At 44.0% G+C, this 19,004-nt stretch overlaps 1 pseudogene; it reads right to left on the bottom strand.

Annotated features, from left to right (window-relative positions):
* The window catches only part of LOC134486034 (nidogen-2-like), a 35,904-nt pseudogene extending 17,111 nt beyond the window's left edge, over nt 1-18,793 (bottom strand).
* Between the last annotated feature and the right edge of the window lie 211 nt (nt 18,794-19,004).

Here is a 19,004-nt window from a genome sequence, read left to right on the forward strand (position 1 = left end):
GCCTTAATTGAGGTTCATAATTCACACCTAGTGTATTATTAGGCCTTTGCTACATATTGGCATTTGTGAACATTGTACCATGGCCCTGTCGTCTGCACAGCGTCTTGCAATTACTGTGATTACAAAGGACTTGTGAAAGCTGAGGTGACAAAGAATGGCATTCCACTCACCTGAGGGACACATCCTTTGCTCACACTAATCTAAATCCAGAAGAAAGGTTTCCAAGTCATCACATCTATCCACAGGAAACTGGTTAGCTGTTCTTATATTTTAGTGAGATAAAAAGTAGTTAAGAATGGGGCGGGGGGAGGAAGGAAGGATTCCATTCAAATCCAGGAACACTCGGGAGCATGGCTCTGCTGATATTTTGAACTCTGGGGAATTCTATTCTGGGGAATTGGAAAAAATTATTATTTCTTTACAAATTTTAAGTTATCCAGTTTATTGTACAGTTATCTTCTACATAAAAAGCAGAAACCCTGATAACCTGAACTCAATTCCTTGAACCAATGTAGAGATGGGAAATTATCAACTCCATAACTTTTCTTGGACTTCCACAGGCACCATGGTACATATCAATCTCTCTTTCTGTGTGTGTGTCTCTCTGTCTCTCTGTCTCTCTCTCTCTCTCTTCTTACACATATACATACACATACACATAAATGTACACACTCTTGTGCATGCGCGCACACACACACACACATACACACACGCACACACTCACTCATGCTCACACTAAATTACCCAAAATGTAAGCTCTCAGCTGCTCCTGACACCATGGCTTCTCTCTGCCATCATGGACTCTAACCTTCTGGAAACATCATCCTAATTTTATTTTTAATTTGCTTTGGCCATGGTGTCTTTCAAAGCAATAAAGAAGTAAATAATACATACTGTCATGTATTCAGTCTTTAATGGATCAAATGTTGCTGTGTGGCCAGTTGTTAATGTATACTTTAACTCCATTGTGTCCCAGTAGCCCTAAGAAAGCAGTGCAACACAGATACCTACAGTGTCCAAACATAAGAAATAGTCTGACAAGACTTCCTAAAAGCTGCCTGCAAGCCAGTCTTCTCCTATCTGCCCTTGGAAGATGTTGATCTCTCAGCTTCTCCAGCCCTACATCTGTATGGACACTCTCCTGCCCCCGCCCTGATGAAAATGGACTGAACCTCTGAACCTGTAAGCTGGCACCACTTTTTCCTAAAAGCAGGAACCATAGAGGTTGGCAAGGAAAAAGACAATGGACAAATGGGTTCTGTCTTTGATTAGAGTACTGAGCACACCTTGAAGGAGGAGGTAGTGAAGATATACTATTTAACACCTATCCTGTGATCAAAAATTATTACACAGATCAATAAGGAGGCAACAGAGAATCATTGACAGAGTGTTTGTCTAGCACACAAAAGGTCATGGTTTCCAGCATCAGTACTCAAAAGAATGGAAAGAAGGGAGGGAAAATGGAGGAGGGTGTGGTTGAAACATTAGAAACTATAGTGTGTCAAATGACTATCTTTCCAGTATCTTTTTCTCCCTCAATGACCTGCTCCTCCTCACACTGTACATAGTGTAGTAATGAACGCTCATGAACAGATCATAAGCACAAAAATACACGTGTCAAACTAGGCTTTGAAATCAGAGCAAGTTATAATGTGGGATGCCTCAGTAGGTATGGTTTCTAAAAGCACAGATAGATCATCTTCGACTGGTCCGTTAGTTTTTATCTAATACCTGTCTGCAATTTTCATGTCCTCTTTACATGGGTACATGGGTATGTTACCTTCTTCATCTTCTAGATTTTCCCAGCATTCTCTGCTGACTTAAGAGTTAGCCTGTAAGAGAGGGTGTGTGCTCCTGGCACTGTTTGTTGCCAGCCAAGGCAGGCTGGTGTGCACACGTGTGTTCTTTCTTCACACTCAAGAGAGAGGAAAATGGACTCCCATTTTGGAGTGTTTTCCTTAGAACTATCTGCAAAAGCAAACAGACTCTTTTTTTTTTTTTTTCCGGAGCTGGGGACCGAACCCAGGGCCTTGCGCTTCCTAGGTAAGCGCTCTACCACTAAGCTAAATCCCCAGCCCCCGCAAGCAGACTCTTAAAAATCCCTCTGGTGCATTTGTATCTTTGGCCTTTTGCGAAGGGGTGAGAAGGAAGAGAAAGGACGACTGACTGAAAAGGTTGTTCTCATTCCCACTGCTGGCGAGGGGTTTGATTTCCTAAGTATTAATCAAAATCACTCTTGATTATAGCAAAAACAACCTTTGCTATAATTTTAATGAAATTAATGAGAATATATGGTAATTCTGAGCAATCTTGCTCTAGAGATTAAAGAACAGCCTGCCAGAAACATACAAATAAAGCATTAAGATCAAAATTTGCATAATTAAGTTTCTTCCCTACACTGCCCACCCCACCCCCAGCATCACTAGCTGTGCTAAGTTCTATGAAAAGAGATGTTTAAAGTCAGGTTGGCAAAGCCTGGGTTTCCCCCTGAGCCAGAACATCCTTTTCCAATACTGTTTTCGTGTTTTTAAAACTCATGCCTGCCAGACTAACAGATAGCCAATGACGATTGACCAAAATTACAGAGCGCTGAGGTTTTGAGCCCTCCTCTTAAATTCTTAAATGAAAAAAAAAAAAAAACTGCCTTCCTGCCACTTTGGTACCATACCAGTCTGTGTGTCCTGCTCTATGGAAGTGTCCTGCCAAGTCATAGCCTAAGCAACATATCAAAGCCCCAAATGACAAGCATTGTTTAAGAATACCGGAGAGAAAGGCTCCCCCCCCAGTACTACTCCCTCAACAGAGGCTGTGAAGGCCTCAGCCCACTCTACCACATGCCCCCTCTATCAGCACAACAAACTCTGGTCCTTTCAGGAGGGTATGTGTGCGTTCCAAGAGTACACACAAAGCAGTAGCCGCCTGTTTCCTGAGAATGTAAGGACACTCAGGACAGTGCACACATTACAGGTGTCTGTGCCCTTGGCCCCACCCTCAAAAAGATCTTTAACATTTCAAAATATCCTGTAAAATGTCAACAGGCCCATTTCCCCCCTTCAATGAGTAGTTCTTGGCTTTGTGAAAAGGCTATAGCTGAAAGGTTAACAGTCTTTGATCAGAGGGAACAGAAATCATCATTTTTCGTTGTGTGCCTCTATACAAAGAAAAAGCAGAGAAGAGGAAAATGTCAGGAACAGCTGGCCCTGTTTACAGAGAACTTCAAGCTGGATGCCACACACATCTGTATAATTAAAACATTATGTCCTCAGGCATGCATGTCTGTATCCTTGGTCTGTCCAAACACCCGGGAAAGAGTAAAAAAAAAAAAAAAAAAAAAAAAAAAAAAAGAGCACATGAGTGTCCACAGACACTAGCTAGACACAGGAGGCATTCCAAAGTGCTTCTACCATGTTTCTGTGTTTCAGTCAACATTTATTAGTGATTCAAAGCTCTTCTTGAGTGAATTTGTTTTTCTGATTTAAGCCGCGTCTGTTCCTCTGGAAGTTCCTCTTACTCTGAGGAAGGATGGAATGTGCCATGCATTGCTGCTGAGAGTGTAACATGGTAGGAACACTTTAGAAACCCCCAGAAGTTTCTTAAGACATTAAACATATATGTGCTCCATTAGTCAGGAATGCCCCTCCTTGGTCTCTCAGACATGTTTCATTTGTAATAAAAACAAAGCAACTCAAGCATCTATTTTCAGGAGAAACACGTGGAATACGGAAAATTACCCAAGAACAATAAAAAGGGTGATGCTGGCCAATCACATATCACTTGTAACACTACTGAGCAGACAGCAACACAGCCATCTTCCATTGCATGACAAGCAGAAGTGCAGGATCACTGGGGCAGTCCAGTCTGCTGAAAGGAATACAAGAAGAAACAGGGTGGGGAGAGAGGAGAAGGAAAGAAGAGAGAAGTAAAACTAGAGAAAGGTGAGGACAGGTCATCTCCTATGATGCAGTCCAGCTACGCAGTGGGCTATCAGTCAGGTGCAAAGGCACAGAGTCCTGAGCCACGCTGCAGCTAGAATGCACCTTGACAGCGTGTGTAACTGCAGTCTCTGTGCCTGGGATTATCTGATGGTAGGACCAAGCAAGTTCTGAACCAAGTGAGGAACAGCCCAGCCCATCTCTCCACTTTCTGACTTCTAGTCTTGTGGCTGGGACAAACACTTGACAGAAGCAACTTGCAGAGGAAGGCCTCACACTGACTCGAGTCTTAGAGGATAAAGTGCATCATGGTGAGGGAAGCCTAACAGAGTGGCTCGGTAAGGGACCACAGGAGTCAGCAGATGACATGTCTCACATCTTAGTGGATCAGGAGTTCTGCAGCTCCCATCTGCATCAGTGATGCCCTGTATAATGTGTGCTGAGAAGAAGGATGAGAAATGGCCAAGTATTCACGGTGTGAGATGGAGAGAGGGAGGTCTTATGTCTTAAGGACCATAAATATACCTGGCTTCCAACCAAAACCTAAGTCTGACTGCCCAAGCACGAAACCAGCTGTACACATGAGCACGAGGAACTGGGTGCTACAATTCCAATGTCAGAAAAGTCTATTCTATTTCAAGCAGTCAAACAGGGTTAGGGAGACCTCTGTGAACCGTTACTGCTGCACAAGCATAAGAGCCTGACTTCAGGTGTGCAGCAGCCATGTAAAGGCCGGATGTGGTGGTGCTCGGCTGTAAATCTAGCACTGGGTATGTGTTACCTGGCTTACAACCACCTGCACTCCAGTTCAAGGAGATCTGGTGCCCTCTTCTGGCACTGCATTCGAGTAATGCACTTGCGTATGAGCAGCCAAAACAGACACAAAAGTGCAAATAAATAAATATATTTTTTAAAGTAGAGAACAACTGAAGACACATGGTGTTGCCCTCTACCCATGACATGTATGCAGATGTCTTCAGAATTACTGAGCCACAGGATCTCAAAAGTTTACCAACATAACTACAGGTTCACAGAGTTGTAAGAAGCAACATAAGAGGTTTCTTGTGCTTTGCTCAGTTTCCTCCAAAAGTCACATTATGGCAAGACATAGTCTATCATCACAATAAAAATACTGAAATTCACACAACCATACACTGGGTTTAGACTTCCGCTGTTTTACCTTCGTTCATTGGAGAATGTTTGCTCATCCATACTTTTGTCAAATGTGTCATGTGACCCCACCACAGTCCAGGCAAAGAACAGTTACATCACTATACTGGCCCCTTCTCCTCACCTCCGATTAACACACATACTTCTCTCTACCTCTCCTAGGTCTCCATTCACTACCCACCTCAGACCCCAAATGACCACTAATTTGCTTTTTGCCTCCATAGTGAGGTAATTCCAACAAAGTAATACTTGTGGCATCGTACTGCTTGAAGTGTTTAACACTGTCTGAGTCCATTCACCCCAACTGTGAAGCCATCTCTCCCAATGGAGTGCACCAAGTGATTGTTACAGTTCATTCCATTGTCTGGGACATATGCGTTCATTCCAGTACCAGGCAATTTCAAATAAAGCTGTTATGAAAATTCATGAATAAGAAGCCTGGTGAGGCAGAGAGCTACCATATAAAAGGAATCAGAGAATAAGAAGACACACAAACCATCTTCTTACTTCAACTTCCCCACTATGCCTGGTTCAAAACAAAATCACTATAGCTCTGTGCTTGTGAATGGAAAATTTGGTATTTATCTGTTCTTCCTTCCATTGAACTGAAAAACACCTACCCTCTTGCATGTCCTAGGGATATAACAGTAAATAAAACAGACCAAAAAGCCTGTTTGTGTATGAGTCATATATTCAACTGGACTTAATAGATAGTATTCTGTAACTATACATTTTAAAAACTTGGTCAAAACCAAGCATCCTGACACATTCCTAGGCTACACAGCAAAACAAAACATGGGAGGAGGAATGTAGCTCAGTCAGTAAAGTGTTCCCTGTCTCCCTCTCTCCATCTCTGTTTGTCTCTGTCTCTGTCTCTGTGTCTTTCTGTCTCTGTCTTTGTCTCTCTATCTTTGTTTCTCTATCTTTGTCTCTATCTTTCTCCCTCTCTAGCTCTCTCTTTCTCGTGTGTGTGTGTGTGTGTGTGTGTGTGTGTGCATGCGTGTATAGACTAGAGACTACGGGTCATCCATCATCATAAGCTGTTCATGTTATACATACACACACAAAACTTTAGAAAGTAGTTAAGAGTGTTGCTGCTAATTTCAGATATATGAAAAAAAATCTTAAGTTTTCTCAGGCAACAATATTCATGAGTTAGAGAAATGGAGGAGGAGGAAAAGATCCTATTCATAACAGGAATCTATACTATACAATGCTTGGCAACAGCCCTGTGAGAAATGAAAATGAATAAGATTATGAAAATAAACCCAAAGTTAAAAGAATCACATAGATCACATTTGAATGGGAAATATCAATAATGTAAAAGAAAATTACATCTTATAAGATTTTTTAAATTATGCATATAAGGGGCCGAGGGGTTAAATCTGTATTAGTGCAGTCCCTACAGAGAGGGCCATAGATACTCTGGACCTGGAGCTGTGGTGGTTGTAAGTGACCTGACTGGGGTGCTGGCAACTGATTTCCAGCATCTGCCTGGCTGCTTATATCTGTAACTCCAGTGCCAGGGGATCGAACACCTTCCTGACCTCTGAAGGCGCAAAGCACCACATGATACACATCCATGCATGTAGGAAAAATATTTCTAGTGATTAAATAGTAAAAAATAAATCTAAAACAATATTTTAAAGCCCAAGGTAGGCCAGGCATAGTGGGGCAGGCCTCCAGTGGCAGCACTATAAACCCTAAGGCGGAGGGTTGAGATTTCATGGCAGACTGAGCTACACAGGAAGATCTTCTCTAAAAAATAAAAAATCAATGGCAGTGGGGAGGAAACCTAATAGCATTTAAAACTTTGAAAATTTTATTCTCAGCTGTATGTGGCAGAAACTTGCAGGCAAATAGATCTCAAAAACAAAGCATAATTTTAGAAAGATGAGGTTGGAGCTGTGCATAGAGCTCAGAAGCATTTGGCTAGTAAGCGACTATGCTAGGTTCAATCCCTTGTTTATATTATATTCTCTTGGTTTTGTTGTACTAGATTATAAACTGAGAGCAAAGAAGAATATTTTACCTCCTTGTCTGTTAACACAAAGTATATGACTTGATAAACAAAAGATACTGACTTTTTAAAATAAGTCAATAAAGAAATTATCAGTCCATTCATATACTACTTAAGATTAGGGCAAACAATGGGAATGACTTGGATAGATAGACAGACAGACAGACAGATCAATAGATAGATATTGTAATGATAATGAAAAAAATACCGCAAAGGAAACAGGAAAAAAGAGCATTGTGAGCAGGAACCAGGAGAAAATATACACAAGGAACTGAGCCAAAGGGTTGACCAGGCAATTCATTAAAGAAGAAACTATCTTAGACTACCCCGTAGTAATCAGAAGCATGTAAACTAAATATAATTACAAATAAATAATTATAATATAATTGTATAATAGATGTCTAAATCTTGTGGGTTTAGATCATGACAAAGTTGACAAGTGCTGACAAGGCCATTACACAATGGCTACTTTAGTACACTGCTGGTGGCCAAAACCAAAGACAGCCACTTCAGGAGACAGTCGGGTATCACTTCATAACAATAAAGTGATAAACACTGTGCACAACAGAAACCACTCTCCTGAGTATAATTTTGCCAAAAGAAGTACCAAACTTTTTGGTCTTACAACCCTAGATGGTAAAACACTTGAAGACCTTCATGTGCTTTTTAAATATGGTTTCTGACTATTGATATTTATCATATGAAAGGTTAAAATAGATTTTAAGGCATAAGACAGAGTGCATCTTCCACTAGCCATCAAAGTACATTTTTTAAAAACTTTTGTTATAAAAGATTTTCAAATTAAAGAACAAACAAACAACAACAAAACCAAAAATAAAATAAAAGTCATCATGCACTGAGACTGGCGAGACCTAACATCTACCCATCTCAGTGACTTGCTATACAGTTAGGACAGCCAAAGCTCACCAGAGTCCAGGGTAGGTCTGAGATGAGTGGAGCTGACACCAACCCACAAAGATGGCCCCTGACCTCACTTCTTCCAACACATCTGTACTAAGGCAGCAAGGAAAACAGAAAACCTTGGTGTTTGAGTATATTGAAATCAAGAGAGGGAACTATTAAAAAAAAAAAAAGAAAAACAACAACAACAACAAAAACACATCTGCACATCTGCAAGCTGTCTGAAACCTTTATCCTTGCATTTCAGAGCAGAAGCAGGAGGGGCTTATAAGTTCAAGACTAGCCTAACATACACACAGAGATCCTGTCTCTGAAAAACTCTACCAAGTTCTAGGCTGTGTCTTGGCAGTAGTAGAGCACCTGCGTGATATGTACAAGGCTCTCCTCCTTCCCAGCCCTAGAACCACACGCATATAGAGATATCTCAAGAGTCATGCGATAGACATCTTTGTCAATATCACTGGTGCTCCACCAGTAGAAATCTACTGCTTGGCACACACTGGGCGCTCTCTGCAGTCGTCTTCAGGTTGCAAGGCAAGTGAGCAGGGTGCTGTACCTGCTGGGTAAAGGCAAGAGATTATATGCCAAACATCTTACACCACACAGGACAGCACCCACATTTCCCTTGCTTACAAGATATCTACTATCAATCAACCAACATTCCTTTTCCTGTTATTGCCCCACCACTACTCCCTGGAACCCTGTATATGCTAGACAGGTTTCTCACACTATGCTACCCCAACCCACATACAACTTCCAGGCTAAAATTCAAAGGCCTGGTGCTAAGGAACTGCTCTGCTGTCTGCATCTAGAAACAGGCAAACCTAAGTAACTTTTCTCTGTCATAAACAAGGGACCCCAGGTTGCCCCAGCTCCTGATCTAGACTTCTGAAGACCGATGCTCTGCCAATTCCACTAACGGAGCTGTCCCACTGGACATTGTACTCTCTGTATGAAGCTCCAACCACAGAGAAAATTCTAGAAAAATCTTTGGATCCACCTAGCTCACGCCCAACCCCAATGGAGAGGGAACGTGACAACCGACAATTGACAGACACATCATGGCCTCATTCAAAGGGCTAGAAATAAAGAGATGTGCAGGTCACCAAATACCTCTAATGGTCATTGCTACTCAAAGAACTAAAGGGACCAGCTTCATGCTAGAGGTATACAGTCACTGCCACTGGGAAGACTGGGGAGAACTTTAGGGGTGCAGCATTTCAGCAGGACCCTACAACTCCATGAGTTTGTGCCTGTTGAGAAACTGGGGCTAAAATTCATTGGACACTCCTCCACTTTCATGGTGGAATATGTACCATGACCAATGGGACTTACAATGTGTAGAGTTCAATGAAAGCAACACTGTGTGACTGTGAAGGCCACAAAGGGCAGATATGCAGATGTATGGAAAAGTGGAGTCAAGGTTTCATATACCAGCGGGTAGCCTCTAATTGGCTGTGTGGTTGAGGCTAGCCTTGAAGTCCTGGTTCTCCTGCCTCCACCCCCTGAGTGTTGAGATTACAGACATTCACCAGAAATCCAATGGTGATCTTATATATACCTATTTTAGAACAACAAATCCTTAGTCACTGGACCTCTGAGAAGGCTACTGGGAGAGCTGAGTCTAGAATAAACAAAGGTTCAGGAGCCTCTGAGCCAGGCTTTTTGGGAACCCAAGAGCAGCAGAGGAACAACATTAAAAATGTACAAAGTGACAGTAGACATAAAGTTGGAAAAGCCAAACCATCAGGTAGGAAGCACAACTGGAGACAGGAAAGTCAGTGTGTCTAGAAAGTCTACTCTCAGAACCCAGTGAAGCTTCTGGCTTCAGGCCCCTCTGAGCAGCCTTTTCGTTGTCATCTCACACTGTGACCCTTCAACACCATTTCTCACGCTGTGGAGACCCCCAACCATAACTTTATTTTTGTTGCTACCCACCAATATCCATTCAAATGGCTTCTGTACACTTGATACAGGTACCTGGTGTCTGTCTTGTACTGAAAAATGAAGACATGGCCTATACCACCAAAGAAGGGACTGAAAACTTATCAAACGTCTCAAGAATGAGGTTCTAGATCTGTGGAGGACTAGCTAACAAAATGGTGACCCCAGTACCACTGAGGGAAAGAAAATTCTCTCTGTCCTCATGATGCCCAATTCCCAGGACTGATGAAGGCACTCAAGGAGCTTGAAGCCAATCCCACACTCTTTCTAGGGCACATGTATAAACCTTGATACCCCCAAATCAGTGCACAAGTTCCTGTTTGGAACCCAGCCTGTCCACTCAGTATAATTAGCACCGGGGTCATTGTGCTCTTACCCACAATTATGTACACCTTATTCTGGTTGGCTGTTTGCTGAGGGGAGTCTAGCCCCAAATTCAAGATCCTCCTGACTCAGGTCCTGGAGCACTGAGATTAAAAGGCTTGTGTCACCATGTAGGGTATAATTAGGAGAGCATTTTTTTTCTATTGGACATGATGTGGTATTTTGGATTCCTTTCCTTTCCGTAGGCTAGTGTTGTTCAGGTACAACCCATTACTGAGGTCCAGGAACAAGAATAAAGGGACACTGGGGCAGAGCTCCCTGGACCCTGCTACAGAAAAATTAGGTCCCTACCTTTAAAGCAAAGATACTTCTGGTTCAGTATTCTTAGGTCAAACGAAACAAAACAAAAAGGTCACAGAGTGGCGTTCTTATCTGGTTGAACCCTGCTATTCTTTCTGACCTGTAGCCACAGTCCCCTCACTTGGAAGTGAGGATATCTAACCTAAACAGTTGTAGTGTTGATTCAAAACAAGATGCATGTCAGACATGGTGGCACATAAGTGTAACTCCAAGTCTCAGGTGGGAGAGGCAAGAGAATCAGGAATCTAAGCCTAGGTCTCAGGAAGCAGAGGCAGGAGGATCAAGAGTTCAAGGCCAGCTTTGAACACATAGCAAATTTGAGACTCTATCTTTTAAAAAAAGAAAGCAAGCAAAGAAGGATGGAAGGCATACGATGGGCACAAAATACACCCAGGGAGTAGTACTTGATCTAAGATGGACACATTCCTGGACCAGAGACATCTTTTGCGATTATGAGTCATTATATGGACTGATTGAATGGGTTTAGAGAACTCATTTTCAGAAAGCGACAGAAAGTTAGAAGTGGGGCAGCCTCCAGGTCTAAATGAATTATGCCGCATGTTTTTAGATGGTGACTGTGGAGTCACAGAAGCCTGGGAGCAAACCCTAGCTGCCAATTATTCACTGTATGACTTCACCTCTACCAGCTTCCCCCATCTCTCTCACTTCAAAGCAGGAAAACCTAAGGGCATTCACAGTCTAGTTTCAAAACCTCCATGCTATAAGATGCAATTATCTACCATGCACAGGGCTTTGCGTTTCAACTCAGCAAAGCAAAAACAATTGACATTTACAGTCTCAGGCATCTCCTGCAGTGTTTTGGACACAAACCTCAAGGATAAGGTGTGCTACTGGATACTTTTCTCTACAAAAGGACACTAGACAATAAAAATTTTATGCCCAAAGGGAGACTAAAATCATGAGCCACTCTTTATCCCTGTCATTGTTTGCTTTCTTCCCTCCTTAGCAGTCCATGACATAGATCTGACATTTATGCTGGGTTTCTTCCTCTACCACATTGTCATCGCAGAGATACAAGTGTTGGCTGTCTTCACCCTCTGTAGCATCAGTTCTTAGAACCCAGAACCCAGACTGGCCATCTCTCTGTAGCTCACTGAAAGATTCTTGTACCAACACCAACAGAATTGCCTTAAGAAAACCATTTCTGCATTCATTCATTCATTCATTCATTCATTCATTCATTTATCATAATGACCTGGGCAAGGAGTTCTCTTTCCCAGTGTTCCTTATATGTGACATAAACCTTGCTAGAAGTCAGTGCTAAGGCCAAGTTTGGTTTGCCTAAGCCTATGTTTCTCACTAGTTGGGTTTGCCTTCATTTTTAGAAAGCTCAAATCATAATGCTGCTTTGAATCAACTACAATTGCAGTGTTTTCTTGAAGCCATTTTTCCCCTCCTGATGTGGAGACCGGACATAATAAATGAAAGAAGACTCTGCTGGTGCATGCTTAATATGCTATTCTGAATCACCGATTGTATTTATCATAAGAAGACACTACTCAGACTTGAATGTGCCTGCAAATTCCTGGGGATCTGATTACTATGCTAAATAGATCATTGAATCTGACAGAGTAACTCAGGAGCTACTGCATTTCGAACCTTACACCCCAGGTGATGACACTTAGGCCTGGTCTATAAATTGAGTTGCACAAGGTGAAAGAAACGTGTTCCCTTGATTCAGCACAATTTCTGTGTCCACCTCCTCCACAAAATATGACCAGAGTCTCTAGAAGTGTAGGGACAGACACCAAAAGCACATAAGATGCTGTTAAGAAGTACAAGTCACCCCCACCCTAATTTCCCTTTGTCTCTCTACTAACCCTCTGAGTTCCCGATGAAAGTGGCCAGAGAGTCTCCTGGGAAGCTCTCCAGATGCTTTTGCTGCAGGTGGCCTCAAGGCCAATTTTCAAAATGACTGCTTTTTCCAAGGTTTTTCCCAAGGTACACTGCTGGGGACAGCTGTTATCACTAATACTTGGCTAGGATTTTATCATCCTAGTGTTTTCATACCAGCCCTAAGAAGGTCCCATCCCTCATCTTCAATTCAGAGTTGGTTCAGTTCCAGTAAATCTTAGACCCTCACCCCTAGGCCCAGAGGAGCCAGGTCTCCCTATTCCTACCCCAACGCCACACCTCAGGCCAGTCAGGTAGAGACAAAGTCGCTCATGCACAGAACGACCCCCAGGCACCAGGGCAGGGTCCCCGGGTGCCCCAGCCCTCACCTTACCTGTCTGGACCAGGATGGCCAAGGAGAAAACGAGGTAAAGGAGGAGAGCAGTGAGCTAGCCACCATGGCTGGGAGCAAGTACAGGGCCCCAGAGGAGGACAGCTATCCCAGGAGGGCCTGAGAGGTGTGCGGGGAGGAAGGGCCGGAGAGGAGGAGCCTATCACAGATGCAGGACCCCACCAACAGCTAGAACCACTTGAGCAGCTTGGCCGCAGTCTGGGGGTGGGACATGGGGGGCGGAGGCGGGGCTAACAGACACCCTTGGGTCGCCTGATCCGGATTGGGTGGTGTGTCTACTTGTTGCCCACAGTACCCTCCCCATCCTGCGTCACTATGGGAATGTCAGAAGCAGCCTGCGAGTATCAGAAGCCAGGGGGTGAGAAACAGCAGTGGAGAAGGTGCTCAGAAATGGCCACCTGTGATACCACCACACCCTGGCCCAGAGCTTTCGACCTGGCCGCACCTTCCTCCTCTACTTCAGTTCTCCCAGCTGCGAGGACCCCAGCACCTTAGCAGCGCTTTCTACTCCAGGTTGAAAGCTGCAACAAAATCCCTGCCTCAGACTAAAAGAACTGGTCTGTTTGTGTAGCTGCTGGGAACCAGGTGGAAGCTGAGTGTCTCGCGCTATCGTCTCGCCAGCAAGAACACTCACGGACACATGAATCCTTCTGTAGCAAAATGTTTATGGTATCTTAAAGAGAGGGGACTCGGGGCGCCATCATGGCGCGGCTTATATACACCCTAGCGCGGCACATCCACTCCTGATTGGTCGCTTACCCATGATCTCATAGGCACGCCCCGGAGTCGGCAAAGACCTGGCAGGAAGACACTCTTGCACATGTGCACACAGTTAACTTCCTGAAAGGAAGTCGGGCTGGCATGGCGGAAGCCAGCGCCATCTTGTAATGGCAAATGTTATCTCGGCTTTCCACGTGGGGTGCAGTGGAAGCCAGCGCCATCATGTGGTGACGAATGTTATTGTGGCTCTCTACAGCTGAGGATCAGGGCAGGCAACAGGGAGGGTGAGCTCAGTCCAGAGTAAAAGCTGTAGGGAACAGTTCCCGAGGCTTGAGTTAGGGATGGCCTTAGTGAAGGGAAAGTTCACAGCTGCTCAATCTACTGAGACTAACAAATGCGCTGCAGCCTTTCCCCAACAATCTCTCTCTCTCTGCAAATGGGGTCTACCTCCCTGGCGGTGAGAATGCAGATACTCTCTGCTGTGACAACCAAAAACCTACTGCAGCCTGGAATTGAAAGCTCCCAATATGAGCAGGGCTGCAGGACAAAGAAACACTGCTCAGGGTGGCAGCATGGAACCTGTCTATACTACCATGCTGCATAAGCTGACCTGGGGCCACTTCAGAGCACCTCTCCTATTCCTATGCCTATGGGGCCTATACAACACATATACATATGCACAGGCAGGCAGGCAGGCAGGCATGCACAGACACACACACAAACACAGACACAGACACACACACACACACACACACACACACACACACACACACACACACCCTAATGAAAACAATACTAAAAAGAAGAGAAATTTTCTGAGCCTTTAACAAAATCCTAATTCCCTGACTCAGCAAACCAAATCCTATATGCTTAAAGGGGAAGTTAAAATTTATTGAGAAGGGTGCTCTCTGTTCAGAAAATAAGGTTCAAACAGCATCTGTGTTCAAACTACACTGCGGGGGAACTCAAGTCCATCCACTACCAGAAGCCACGCATTTCCTACCTTGAGCTGGTACTACAGCTCAGCCCCATGTCAACAGCTGCCCAGAGTAAGCCCACAGCTGCTGGATAAACCTCCGGGAGAACAGTGTTTCCTCTGAACATAAATAATAACAATTACGTGTTTCTATGGTTCACACAGCTCACCAAACATTCTTTCTTAAGGGCTAGGCTTTCCCACACATGAACGTGTACACATGAACACACATAAATTTTTTTAAATAAAATTTAAAAGTATTTTTCTCCTCTAAGACTTAAAAGCTTCCAGTTGGACAATCTCCCCCTGAATGTCTTTTTCATAAACATTCTAGCATTTAGATGTCAGCATTGACTACATTTGGCAGCTGATTAAATAGCACAGATCATGTCCCTCCTGGGTTATGCTGTTACCCTCAGTTCCCAGTGACTGGCTCCATTTCAGGCCTTTCTGAGCTCTTAAACAGCCACGCACAACCTTTGACACCGTGACACATTATCATCTCCAAAGTTCATGCTTCAAGGACCATGACCGATTGCAAAAGAAAACTCTCTGAAGGTTTTAGGTCAGTTTACAGTTTTGTGCTGGGCCATAGCCCGCTCCTCAGGTTTCAGACAACTGTACATACAACCACTTTCCAATAACTGTGTGCTCTTCCTGGGCCAGGAAAATACAACCCGCAACAAAAGGCCACTCAAAAACACATCTGTAACACAAAATCCCTTTGAGGAAATTTTTGATTCGTGCCTTTAAATCTCTTTAGATAGAAAGAACTCACACTGAATATTATAGGAGATTGTTAGACGAATTTGAAAGTTCTAGAACGTTGAAAAGAAATCCATGCCTTTGGCTTTAAAAAAAAACAAATGCTCATCAAACGTCATCAAGCAGAAAAGGAGCCAGGAGGCAAAAGCTTTTTAATGAGACTTTCTGTTTTCAGTTTCTCTGTTTTCCAGCCCAGCTGTTCACCCCACCATCCTCCAGTTTGCTATGTTTTAAATCCTCTAAAGATTAGTAATGATGGTCTTAATTGTCTTCTGAGGAATAGACTAATGCAGACACTCAAAACATAACATACACTAACAACAAATCCTGGCGATACGTTTATAAATGAAAATCAGAGACTTGAGGGTGAAATAAGTTGCCTTAGCATGGCCAAGATTCAAACTTGACAACAACGGTCCTACCCTAACTATTACTCTATACTCTGTTAAACACAAAGTGTTTTCTTCCCTCCTGAACTATTTCTCTAAACAACTCCTGAACCTGCAGAAAATGTCCCAGCAGAACCAGAAGGTCCTCTCTGCTAGGTTAATGTTTTTGTCAATACACGGACAGAAAAACTGTGAAGTTGAAATGCTGTGGAGAGAGGTGTGACCTCTGACACGTCCTCCTGGCAGAGATCATTGAGCAGGGAGAGCGGGAGATAGGTGTAGGGGAGGATGAATCTAGGACCAGTTTCCCAGACCATCAGGATGGATGAAAAGTTGTTCCCTCTGGGCATTCCCCTGCCTTCTTCCTGCTACCTTTAGTGCTAGTGAGTCACAGAACCAGGTTAAGGTGGTTCAGGGGAGGTGAAGGCCACAGCTGTGGGGACAAGAACCAGAACTAATAGCAGACACAGGTGTCTATACCATGTTCTCTCCCTAAGGCTCTTCAGCATGTTTGCCTAAGCCTGCACAGCTAACTACCACAGTCAAAGCTAAATGGCTATACCCTCCATCCTGCAATGCCTATGAAGCCTCGAAATGGCTCACCTTCTCTGAACTTGCAACCCGAAATTTTTCATTACACTTGGGAGGAGAGCTGGCTGTATAATCCAGGCTGGCCTACAATTCTCTATATGGCCCAGGCTACTCTTGAACCTAGAAAATCTTTCTGTCTCAGTCTGCCCCAGCCTGTCCCAGCCTGCCCGGACAGGAATGGGCCCAGGTGAATGACCATGTCTAGTTTGTCAACTCTGCTATATTTTCTTTAAACAAAACCTCAAATGCCCAGTTTTTCAATGCACTTGCCTTGAGCTTTAGAACTCACGTGGTCATCCAGTCCTACCACATACCTCCCTCCACTCAGGGGTGGCATGTACCAGACTCGGGGTAATTAGGAAGGATTTCTCCTTCCAAAGGAGCGAGGGGAACATCTGGCTGTGAAAGCATTGACCGTGCCTCTGGATAGGACTGGGTGTTTCTGTTCCCAAGGTCTTTCCTGCCTGGAGTTAGGAAAGCTGCATCTGCCTGTGGAGGAGCTGGGGTTCTGGTGCCCACTGGATCCAAAAGCAATGCTACGTCCTTGAAATCCAGGACCCCTACATCTCCCACAGGTGGCCCCTGTTTGATTTGATGGACCAAAGAAGCCGATTCTGTTTCCCGGTAGGATGGCCAGTTACCAGGTGCTGGGTGTGGCAAAGGAGAAGCGTGATCAGAATCTGGAGACGTGGTGCCAATATCCACAAAGCTCGAATTAGCCTTTGATTTGAAAGACACATCAATACATCCATTCTCCTGTGGCCTTCTAGGGCCTCCCCTGGTTCAATTGGTGGGTATTCTACATCCTCTCCATTCTCATTGTGATAATTGCAACTGTCCTCAGTACAGATCTCCAGGGCTGCAGCATGGTTGAAGGAATGCTCCAGCACTGAGGAACAGGCTGTGGAATGGTCACCTCTGACCGTGGCTGGCCAGACATTGTCCAGCGCCAGCCTGCTGCTGATGTGAAAAGCCCACGCCCCAGGAATCCCCAGGTTGCTTAGTCTAAGAACAGAGGAAGGAGTGGATTGTAACCAGTCCATTCATCCTCCTTCAGAATTCATATTGAAATCAAAAGATTTTAACGATCAAAGCCAAACTTTCCATGCTATGTCAAACAGAAGCAAAGCATCTAAGTAACTGAGATAAATACCATACAGGAACTTTGTTAAAAGCTGCCTTTTGTCTGGCATTGTGTATGGAACACTAAGCCATCAGGTTATATGTCTGCTCCAGAAGCCCAAATCAAATATTCTGTCAAAATCCTGGCTGTCTTGAGAGCAAACATGGAATGCAAGAATATTTTATGCTTTCTCGACATGAATGAAAATTTAAATCGGACTCAAGCTTACTTAAGCTTAAAATTCCTAAAACACTTAAATAGTACTGATTTCTACAAGCCGTGCCTACACAAGTGCTTATCAGTCTTCACTGTGCTCTGCAAGATAGGGGTGGTAGCTGTGCTAGATCTTAGTGAGGAAAAAGTTGGTTTTGAGGGGTTAGCTAATCTTCAGATCATACAGCCCAAAGTTGGCAAAGCCACGGCAAGAATTTCATGCTAAGAAGAAACTTTGTCTTCCAAACATCTCTGTGTACTCTGATTCACATAGACTAATGTATTAATGACAGAGAATGATAGATCTATCAGTACTTTTTAATGACCAAGTCTAAAACAATTTTTGAGCAAAAGTTCAACATGGGTAAGATACAAATGTATTAATCAAAATGAGGCTCAGTATTTGGGAACAGATCTTCATTTTCTCCGTAGAGTAGACCATGAACCCCTGTTAGTTCCCAAGAATCTCTTTTCTCAGAGGAATTTCACCAGATAGACCCAGCTATCCTGAACCTCGAGATCTTCTGCTGGGATGTGGCACTACTCTTGCCAGCTTAGTCACCTACTATCTCAGTGTCAATGGTACGCTTGCTGTGAAGAGGACAGCCATGTGTAGGATGATTCCTAACGCTAAGAGAAAGCTCGGGTTAGGAAGGCTCTGGAAGGCTGTAGGAACACCCATTCAGAGCCTGCCCCACATGTGGCCCATATATATACACCAACCAAACTAGATAAGATGGATGAAACAAAGAAGTGCAGGCTGACAGGAACTGGATGTAGATCTCTCCTGAGAGACACAGCCAGAATATGGCAAATGCATAGGTGAATGCCAGCAGCAAACCACTGAACCGAGAATGGGACCACCCCATTGAAGAAATCAGAGAAAGGACTGATAGAGCTTGAAGGGGCTTGAGACCCCCTATGAACAACAATGCCAACCAACCAGAGCTTCAGGTGACTAAGTCACTACCCAAAGACTGACCCTGGGCTCCAACTGCATAGGTAACATTGAAGAGCCTAGTAAGGGCACCAGTGGAAGGGGAAGCCCTTCATCCTGCCAAGACTGAACCTCCAGTGAATGTGATTGTTGGGGGGAGGGTGGTAATGGGGGGAGGGTGGGGAGGGGAACACCCATATAGAGTGGGAGGGGAAAGGTGTTAGGGGGATGTTGGCCTGGAAACCAGGAAAGGTAATAACAATTGAAATGTAAATAAACAATACCCAATTTAATAAAGATGGAGAAAAAAAATGACTCTGGAAACTGGGACCTAGCCAATGATATCAATCCTG

The sequence above is a fragment of the Rattus norvegicus genome, chromosome 3, assembly GCF_036323735.1.
Source record: "Rattus norvegicus strain BN/NHsdMcwi chromosome 3, GRCr8, whole genome shotgun sequence".
NCBI classification, from domain to species: Eukaryota; Metazoa; Chordata; class Mammalia; order Rodentia; family Muridae; genus Rattus; species Rattus norvegicus.